The sequence below is a fragment of the Eleutherodactylus coqui genome, chromosome 12 (genome assembly GCF_035609145.1).
Source record: "Eleutherodactylus coqui strain aEleCoq1 chromosome 12, aEleCoq1.hap1, whole genome shotgun sequence".
NCBI lineage: Eukaryota > Metazoa > Chordata > Amphibia > Anura > Eleutherodactylidae > Eleutherodactylus > Eleutherodactylus coqui.
The window spans coordinates 75632410-75642053 of record NC_089848.1 but is presented as its reverse complement, the minus strand read 5'-3'; the positions used below and the strand labels follow the sequence as shown (position 1 = coordinate 75642053).

Here is a 9644-nt window from a genome sequence, read left to right as displayed (position 1 = left end):
TACGACAAGACCCATCTTTTGATGCGAAGGAAATTTGGACATCTTAATAACGTGCCTATGTTCTATCTTTTGTGGTCCTTTTTTTGGCGGTAAATCGTTTGTCTTAAGGAATCCATAGGAAACCATTGGTTCTAATAAGCACAATTTTTTGGCGCGCCTACTTATCGCCCAAATAACACCCGTGTGAATGAGCCTTTAGGGTACTTTTACACGTAACAATTTATAGTCTGATAAATGGGACCCCTGTTGATCAGCTGATGACATGCTGCTATGGACAACCAGGACTGGTAGAGCACCATGGCCTGATCCGGTATTGCAGCTCTCTCCAATTTACTTCTACTCTAGTACCAGCTTATCTCTTGGGGAATAAAAGGGTTGGGCTTTGAACCTTCTTGAATAGAGATGAGCGAGTATACTCGTTAAGGCACATTACTCGAGTGAATAGCGCCTTAGCCAAGTATCTCCCAGCTCGTCTCTTAAGATTCGGGGTCGGCGGGGGAGCGGGGGCGAGGAGCGGGGGGAGCAGGGGGAAGAGAGGGAGAGTGAGATCTCCCCTCCGTTCCTCCCCGCTCTCCCCCGCCGCTCCCCAAATCTTTAGAGGCGAGCGGGCAGATACTCGGCTAAGGCACTACTTGCTCGAATAATGTGCCTTAGCGAGTATACTCACTCATCTCTATTCTTGATCCTTCTTTCCACCAAAATTTTCTGTGGGAGGATAACGTTCAGCTGCCCCCCATACATTAGAGAGTCATACGGCTCACTGCGTCGTGTGTTGCGCAGCGTTTTACCGGTCTTTGTGAGCCGACAGGGGCCGCATATGGCAGCGAGTGCAAGACTACATATCTCACGCACGCGGCCATGCACAATGTGACTCTATTTCATAGCAGGGTTGCGTATGTATTGCCGCCCCAATGCAATGTGGGGTTGGGTTGCATACATGCCCATACGAAAGTATACGGCTCACGCTGCATGGTATGCGGATAAATAGAGCGTGCTGCGATCTTTTTCTCGCACGTATCTACATGCAGTGTTTACCCGCTAATGTGAACGGATCAATGAAAGTCCATTTACTCTTATTGACTCCATTCACCGCAAGTCACACGGCTATATCGCAGCCGTAATATGTGCCAAAATCACGGTCGTGTGAATGAGCCCTAAGGCGGGCACAATTGCGCATACGCCCGCGTGAAGCAGATTGCGTTGATTGTATTTATCGATTCCTTTCCAAAAATAACAAGATGTTGCTCCACTTGTAAGTGAAATGCCGAGAGCCTCCAAGATGATAAGTGCAGCTTACTGCGGTGTATTATCCTAAGGTGTAATTTACATGCTATTCTAAGGGGCTGAAAACAAGTCTTAGCTGTGTGACAACATGTACCAAAACAGGTCATGTTATCATGTGAGAAGCTCCTCCGAACAAAAACAAGGGGTTTTTTCAATCTTTTTGCATGCTTCAGGTAACTTGTCCAAGAACATTCTCAGCATTTTCACAGGTAATGATAACATCACAGTTTCACCGACTGGAACACCGAGTATCAATGTGCCTCCAAGAGGTTCTCGGCTTCAGCAGATTCATAAAGTCTGTGATAGCAAATCCTCGGAGGGGAAACGCCGCACATTCTTCAGGTAGTCTGTAGTCACAATAATTAGTTTTGTGTTTTATGTTTTTCTTTTTTTTTCTTGTTTTATTAACATTTTCAACATACAACAAACAAGCAAAATGTAACAAGAAGAAAACCCCAAACAGCAGAGAAGTTACATTGTTGTATGAGAGTAGCAACAGTTCATCAATGTTGGAGAATGATGGAATAAGGCCTCCTTCCCACGGACGGATTTCCGCTGCGTTGCCCGCAGCTATTAGGTTCTATTGAACCTAATAGGACAATGCTTACGGTGCGGAATTCCGCCCGTAAAATCTCCCGACCTCACCCGCCGCATGCTCTATTTGCCAGGGTGTACGCGTGGACGGCTTCCATTGCACTCAATGGAAGCCGTCCGTTACGCTATCTTCCGCCTACCGCCAGCCGCGTCATGTGACGCTATGGGCGTGTCATATGACGCGGCCGGCGCGTCACATGAAGCTGCGGTGCGTCACACACTCTATTGCGCATGCGCGCTGAAGCGTTTTGCGGGATGTAGGACGCCGGATCCGGAGGTAAGTATCGGGGTCTCTGGAGGGGCGCTGTGACGGGCTCCGCCACAGAATTCCGCGGCGGAGCCCGTCACGGCCATGCGAGGCTGGCCTTAGAGCAGCTTCATGAGGGCTTAAACAGGTGGGTGTGCTTTTCTCTTAGTTTTCACGGCTGCAAATTGTGGCGAAACGAAAGCATTTCCATGGTGTGGTTTTGACTGTCAGAATTCTAGCGTGGTAATACTACGTACGAGAAAAGATAGGACACACGCAGTTCGCAAGGCGATGAGTGAAAAGCTGTGCAATTTTGTGAGGAATAGAACATATCTGGAACGGATTAGGCTAAATATTCATCTAAATTTGGGAATGTTTGTTCGTCGTGCGCAAATTAACACGCCCTGCGTGAGCAAAAAGGACAGTAAAATGCAGCGGTGTGTGAGCAAAAAGCCTCAAACATAAGACAAATACATTGCACTGAGGCATGAGCAAAAACGCATACGCCCATATGTATCCACCATTTGGTCAGCTTCACACGGACATATTTGCACATGCAAAATTTGCACACACAATGCACAGTGATTAGAGCCCGATGATTTTAATGGGTTCATTGTTTTCCGCAGATTTTGCGTGCTCAGTTCAGAATCTGCGCAAAAAAGGATAGTGCATGCACTGTCTTTCTGCAAATTTGTGTACAAAGGTGCCTGTAGAAATTATTGGGGGGCAGGGAAGCACAAATGCACGTGCAATACACAGGGAGATGCGCAATACGCTGCTTAAATCCGCTGGAAGAAGAACCCATCTGGAACTCTTTAGACGATTTAGCCATTTCTATCAGTGCGGCTTTGTGTCATACACGCAAGAAGACACGACATAGTACAGAAGAGTATACCGATATGCGTGCAAAAAAAGCCTAATTCATAGCACAAATATGGTACACTAAGGCCTGTGCAATTGCGCTTACACTTGTGTGAAGCCGGCCTTACTGGAGGAAATGTTGTAGTTAAAGCGAAATCTCAAAAGGAAAAAGAAGTTGTCAGGTTGTCGAATTTTGGCAATGTAACAAACTTGCAATAAATAGCAAATAGTAAAACACAACTCAAAATACAACAAACACTGAATAGCCTCTTTATTAGAACCACCGCCCCTCTCACGTTAGAGCTCCCCTGTATTGAAATTACCCCCGTGACCCCGGAGTGCAGTATAAAATCACATGACAAGTTTCCCGTGGATCAGTTTCAGCATGAATCTACATTAGATGGAAAAATCCAGTGATCTGAGCGACTTCCAACAAGGCTGGGTTATCAGTGTTCGACTAGCCGGGGCCAGGATGTCACTGCCAACCTTGTGGGGTTTTTTGATGTAACGGTGTGGAGTGCAGACTGAGACTGGTGTGACCTAGGGAAAAACATCTAGCGAAAGGGATCCTGTGGCTAGACACAACTCATAATTGAAAGGGGTCAGAGGAGGATGTCAAGAATCGTTTTGACTAATGCATTGCACAGTCAAGAGCAGTTGAATACAACACTGTTGCTCCAACTAGTATGTATGAACACACAGCTTGTTATTCCTTAGCACAGATGGGCTATAACAGTAGATGACTAGTACAAGCACCAAGCACCTAATGATGGGAGGTCAGAATTTGGTGCAAGCAGCATGAATCGATGACCCCTTCCTATCAGCTGGTGGAGGGGGAGTAATGGTGCAGGGACCGTTTTCTTGGCACACTCTAGGTTCAATATTCCCACAGAGTGATTTCAACACCAAGTAGAATCTATCATGATCAATGGCTGCAGACTTTGGAATCAAAATTAAATTTTTATCATCAAAGTCATTGACATTCATTACATTCTTGGTCCATTAAAGTACTGAATGCATAACTATTCACTCCCCTTACAATGACACATCTGCACCGCCACTAGAAGAGTCAATTGATTTTAGAAGCTATATACAGTAATCAGTCAAAAAGTGCGGCTATGATCAGCTCGCCGGCTAAACATGGTTTTTCAATGCAGGCGACATAAATCATGTCATGAATCAATCTCATTTAATTAGCTGTCATTCATAGAGAAGGACTCAGTGAAGAAAAGTATTGAGGTGCGTTCACATGCTCCAGAAACCACACAGCACTCGTGTGAATGGGATATCACTACTACTACAGTTATTGATCATTTTAACCCTACAATGACTGCCAAGAACATTTTTACAGCAATCACTGACGTGCTTTAAACCTGTGCATACACCTAGTTAGGGCATAGCATGGCACAAGAGTTACTTGACAGGTATAGTGGGAGTTCTTGACACCTGGCTCCTGGCTAGGATCCTACAGCTTGCAATCTACAAGGGAATGGGGGAGGAGACAGGAGGTGAGGGTAAGAACAAAAATTCTGTTTACTTAAAAATTTGGAGGTCACATTTAGATTCTACCCAGATCATGATAAAGGAAATATGTCATAAGAAAATTACCTATTATATAAATCACATTTTTGTGTTAAACACATTTTTTAAGAATTTTTGGTGATTTTTTATTTTTATTTTTGGTCACTATTAGAGATGAGAGAGCAAGTCTGCTCAATGTACTCATTACTCGAGCTAAGCACCACGCGGTGCTCGAAAAAATTTCACCCTCTCCTCCCCACATGTTTTCAATGGAGCAGCGGCTGCTGACAGCTGCTCCATTGAAAACAATGGTCTGCCAACACACCTGAATTGTTTTTCAGGGAAAGGCTTTAAACATAAGCTCTTCCCTGAAACAAAATCATTTTAGTCTAAAAAATAAATAAATAAATTTACCTCTCCGCTGCTGTTGTGTCCCCCGCGGGAATGAAGAACACATCTGCCGCATGCGGCAGATGTTTCCTTCATCACCGCTAGTAAGAAGAATTTCCTGCTGCTACATCTGCCACATCTGTGACAGATGCAGCAGAGGAATTCTTCAATTCTCTACCGCAGCTGTCACACATGACAGCTGCGGTAGAGGATCCTGTTGCCGACACCCGGTAATTGTTTTTCAGGGAAAGGCTTTAAACATAAGCCCTTCCCTGAAAAACAATGATTTTAGAGTAAAAAAAACCAAAATACCCGTCCGGCGCTGCCACGTCCGCCGCTACCTCATCTGTGACAGATGCAGCAAAGGAATTCTTCATCCCTGCGGGGAATAAAGAATTCCCTACCACAGCTGTCGTAGATGACATCCTGTAATTGTTTTTCAGGGAAAGGCTTTAAATATAAGCCCTTCCTGAAAAACAAGAAGAAATGGTGAATAAAATTTAAAAAAAAAAGAATATTCAACTTTCTTCAGCTGCCGGGGCTCAGCCGCGTCCAGCTGCAGGGACCAATCAGAGGTAGCTCTCAGCTGTCATTCAATAGCTGAGAGCTGCCTCTTATTGGTCATAGCGCTCAGCCAATCAGAAGCAGCCCGTTCAGCAGGCGGGGATTTAAAATCCCCGGCTACTGAATACTACTGAGAGCAGTACAGAGAGAATAGCTGGCTGGACACGGCTGAGCCCCGGCAGCTGAAGAAAGGTGAGTATTCTTTTTTTTTATTTTATTCACCATTTCTTCTTGTTTCTCAGGAAGGGCTTATATTTAAAGCCCTTCCTTGAAGAACAATTTCTGGATGCCGGCAGCTGGATCCCTTACCGCAGCTGTCATCTGTGACAGCTATGGTAGGGAATTCTTTATTCCCTGCAGGGATGAAGAATTCCTTTGTTGCATCTGTCACAGATATGGCAGGTGCAGCAGGGAATTATTTTTCCTCGCGGGGATGAAGGAAACATCTGCTGCATGTTGCAGATGTGTTCTTCATCCCCGCAGGGGGACACTGCAGCAGCAGAGAGGTTAGTTTATTTATTTTTTACACTAAAAGTATTGTTTTTTAGGGAAGTGCTTATATGTAAAGCCCTTCCCTGAAAAACAATTCAGGGGTGCTGGCAGACCATTGTTTTTAATGGAACTGCCGGCAGAGTATGGGTTACCTTGAAAAATGCTGTCGTCACCCATTGACTTCAATGGGGTTTGTTACTCAAAACGAGCTGTCGAGCATTACAAAAATCTTGGCTCGAGTAACGATCACCCGAGCATTTTGGTGCTCACTCATCTCTATTCACTATCTGTGTTTAAAATAAAACACCCGAAATCCTGCATTTTTCTCACTGAGCACAGAGCCTAATACTAGTCTGTCAATTCCTGATCTGTACAGAAAACTTTGCAGCCATCATCCCACTAACATCACAGGCAGTATTACACTGAGAGGGGACAACCTATATGTAGATAGCACAGGATCTGCCATTGACAAGAGATATAAGCGGCGACTATCTACAAAAAGCCCCCCCCCCCCTCCCTGGACAGATCACAGAGCAGGTCTAGAACAGTCTCCCATACAAGTCAATGGGTCGCCTACTATCCATTGCGTGAATGGCCCATGAAGCTGCTGTAAAGCATCTCTCTAAATGCTGCTAAATGTAACTTAGGCAAGTTGGCTGCCCTCATACTCATGTAGAGGCAACAGAATAAAAAAATCTACAATCAGAAAATATGACCAGGTTAGAAAAAAGGAAAATGCTTCTCTATCTGCTTTTACTTAATAAAAAATAGCTGATCTAGTCGCTTTAAGCCTTACATTTAGCATATGCTGGCAAAGTCTTCCTTCATATATGCTAAACATATCCATAGGGCTCCATTCACTTGTCAATTGCTAAAGGAGTGTCCTTTTAGCTCAGTCTTGCCAATTTGCAGTTAACTATACGTTCACTGCACAAAAGAATAGCAAAAGAAAGTCCACAGCCTAGAATAAGGCTTTATTATTAGTACAGTAGTTTATGGGTGACATATTATCCTGCGATCACCACTGTTTGTGACTACAGTATGTAATGGTCACTTTAAATAAATAATACTGCAAACTGTTCATATAACCACAGTAGTGCCGCTAACTATACACATAAGCAGTGTTGTGATATGCTATACAAATAAACCTTATGGCTTACTGCACACATAAGCAGAAGAAAGAGGATGTGGAAAGAGAAGGCCAAAGTAATCCCAGTGGTGGTAGGAGCACTTGGGACTGTGACACCTAAACTGGGGGAATGACTCCAACAGATCCCAAGAACAACATCTGAGCACGCTACCCAGAAGAGTGTAATACCAGGAACATCCATGATTCTGCACAGAACCCCCCGCCCAACTCCCAGGACTCTGGTAGAAGACCCCAGGTTGAAGAAAAAACATACCACCAATATCAGTGAAAATAAAAAAAATATATATATATATATATATATATATATACACTAAATAGCCATTTTATTAGAGACCCGGCACTTCATTCACGATTGGAGCTTCCCTGTAAAAAAATTCTCCCTGTGACCCCAGAGTGCGGTAGAAAATCATGTGACAAGTTTTTAATGGAAATCCACATTAGATGGGAAAATCCAGCAACCTAAGTGTCTTCCAACAAGGCCTGGTCATCGGTGCTAGACTAGCCGGGGCCGGGATGTCACTGCCAACCTTGTAGGGTTTTCTGATGTAATGGTGGGAGCAGGGGCGTAACTATAGGGGATGCAGAGGATGCGGTTGCACCTGGGCCCAGGAGCCTTAGGGGGCCCATAAGGCCTCCCTTATAAATATAGGAAGTGCAGTACTATTAACAAAGAATTAAAATTGGGAGCCCTGTCACATATTTTGCTTTGGGGCCCAGAAGCTTCAAGTTACGCCTCTGGTGGGGAGAGTATACCGAGAATGGTGTGATAAAGAAAAGCATCCAGCAAAAGGGTATCCTGTGTACCTCCATTTAATTTGCGGCAAATACAAGAAGCTTCCTGTCCACATGGGCCACTCTTCCTGCATAATGATTTAAACACCTAGTGGAATCTACGTGACAACAAATTGCTGCGGTTCTGAAGGCCAAAGGAGGTCTAACGCTACTAGATGTCGGCCTGCAATAAAAAAGCCATTCTTTACAGATAGCCCATGGTAGGGGAGGGTCTTGTTACAGAATCTGCATTTGGACTGAGGACCTTAAAGTGACGTACCTGACCATAGGCACGCCCAATCACAACTTAGGCCAGGCTCACATGAATGGGTCAGATTCTGCATATTGATTTCCGCAGCAGACAACCATGGAAAGTAATTGCAAATAATTGCAGTAGATCACAGGCGTGAGTGTTTTTCCACTTGGAGGTATGTGCATGCACAGTGTATCTGCGTCTGTGCGGTAGTAAAATCTCTTTCCTCCAGCCCACATTTTGGCTTTTCCATCTATTTTCCTCTGAATTTGTTGAAAGTGTTTCTGCTGCTCATAAGCAATGTTAATTGTGCATGGGCTACGGAACACTCGCATCCATTGACTTCAATGGGGGCCGTCCGTGTGAAATCTGCACTAAAATAGAGCATGTTGCAATTTTGCTTCCGCTCGCAGAATGCGCAATTTGTACCTGCGAGTGTGAACGAAAAATGGAAAATACATGCCTTTCAATGCTCACGTTTTACCTCAGATCTTCTCGCGGATTCCGCAATTAAAATCCATTCAGGTGAGACCCCCATTAACCCTTTCCAATCCAATTTGTATCCTGGTTTTCCTAGGGGGCTTACTCTTTTTCTGCCGTTACACAACGGCGCTATCTGCTGGCTAAAGCCAGTACTGTATGGGGTGACACGTTGGATAGGCTCCGACAGCAGAGAGGCTGGCAATTTACAGTAAGAGAACCCCGACGGACGTCTTCCAACATCAGAGCTGTACAGCCTTAAATCATAATGTCTTCAGAGGTCCGACAGTGGATTGCAAAGGGTTAATGTGCTCCTTTAGGTGCAAACTTAGTCCCACAATTGGATTTGCAATCAACCAGCTGGAAAAAAAACTCCAAAGCATACAAAAAAAAAAATAATGGCAAATCTATAATTAACACGAGGAGTTATATTTACTCCGAGCTACTGAAGCAAAAAAAAAAAAAAAGTAGCGCAGTAATTAAAACACGTAACGCTTAGATAAGATGGAAGTGAACGCGGCTTATTTATTGTTTTTTTTTCAGATTAGACGCTTTATTTCTCCATTTTCAATTTGCTCGACACGTCACGGGAAGTGAAGGGATGGTTATGCATTAAAAATGTAAATTCGGCACATACCTTGAAGCTAAACAGTCTCATTCCCCTCGACATAAAAGGATTTCTCCCTGCTATTAAATCAAAGAAATAAGCCGTTCTCCGGAGCAGACGCTCTTTATTTTGCATATAATGCGCACTTTATTCTCTGTAACAGACGACGTATTTTATACTTTATTTATTGCAAAATATTTTTACAGATTTGAATGCGGTTGAAGAAGAAATTAATTTGAAAAGCTTATTGCAAAACACACTTGGGTTTACGTGGCCGCCAGCTATTATCCTGGATGTCTTATTTCAAGGATATAAAGATAGACTGCGCCATAAAAGCATTAAACATTATATCTAACATAAATAACATAGTATGTGAAAGCAATGTGGCAAAATGGAAGTAATAAAATGTGTCACTCCTGATTTGTAGCCG

The 9644-nt window shown here is 43.9% G+C and overlaps 1 long non-coding RNA gene across 2 annotated transcripts in view; it reads left to right on the top strand.

Annotated features, from left to right (window-relative positions):
* Positions 1-1534: 1534 nt before the first annotated feature.
* The window catches only part of LOC136586899 (uncharacterized), a 41328-nt gene continuing 33218 nt past the window's right edge, over positions 1535-9644 (top strand). For both annotated transcript variants that reach the window (XR_010787349.1, XR_010787348.1), the window contains exon 1: positions 1535-1626. This is a non-coding gene — a long non-coding RNA (uncharacterized lncRNA). The remainder of the gene's footprint in view (positions 1627-9644) is intronic.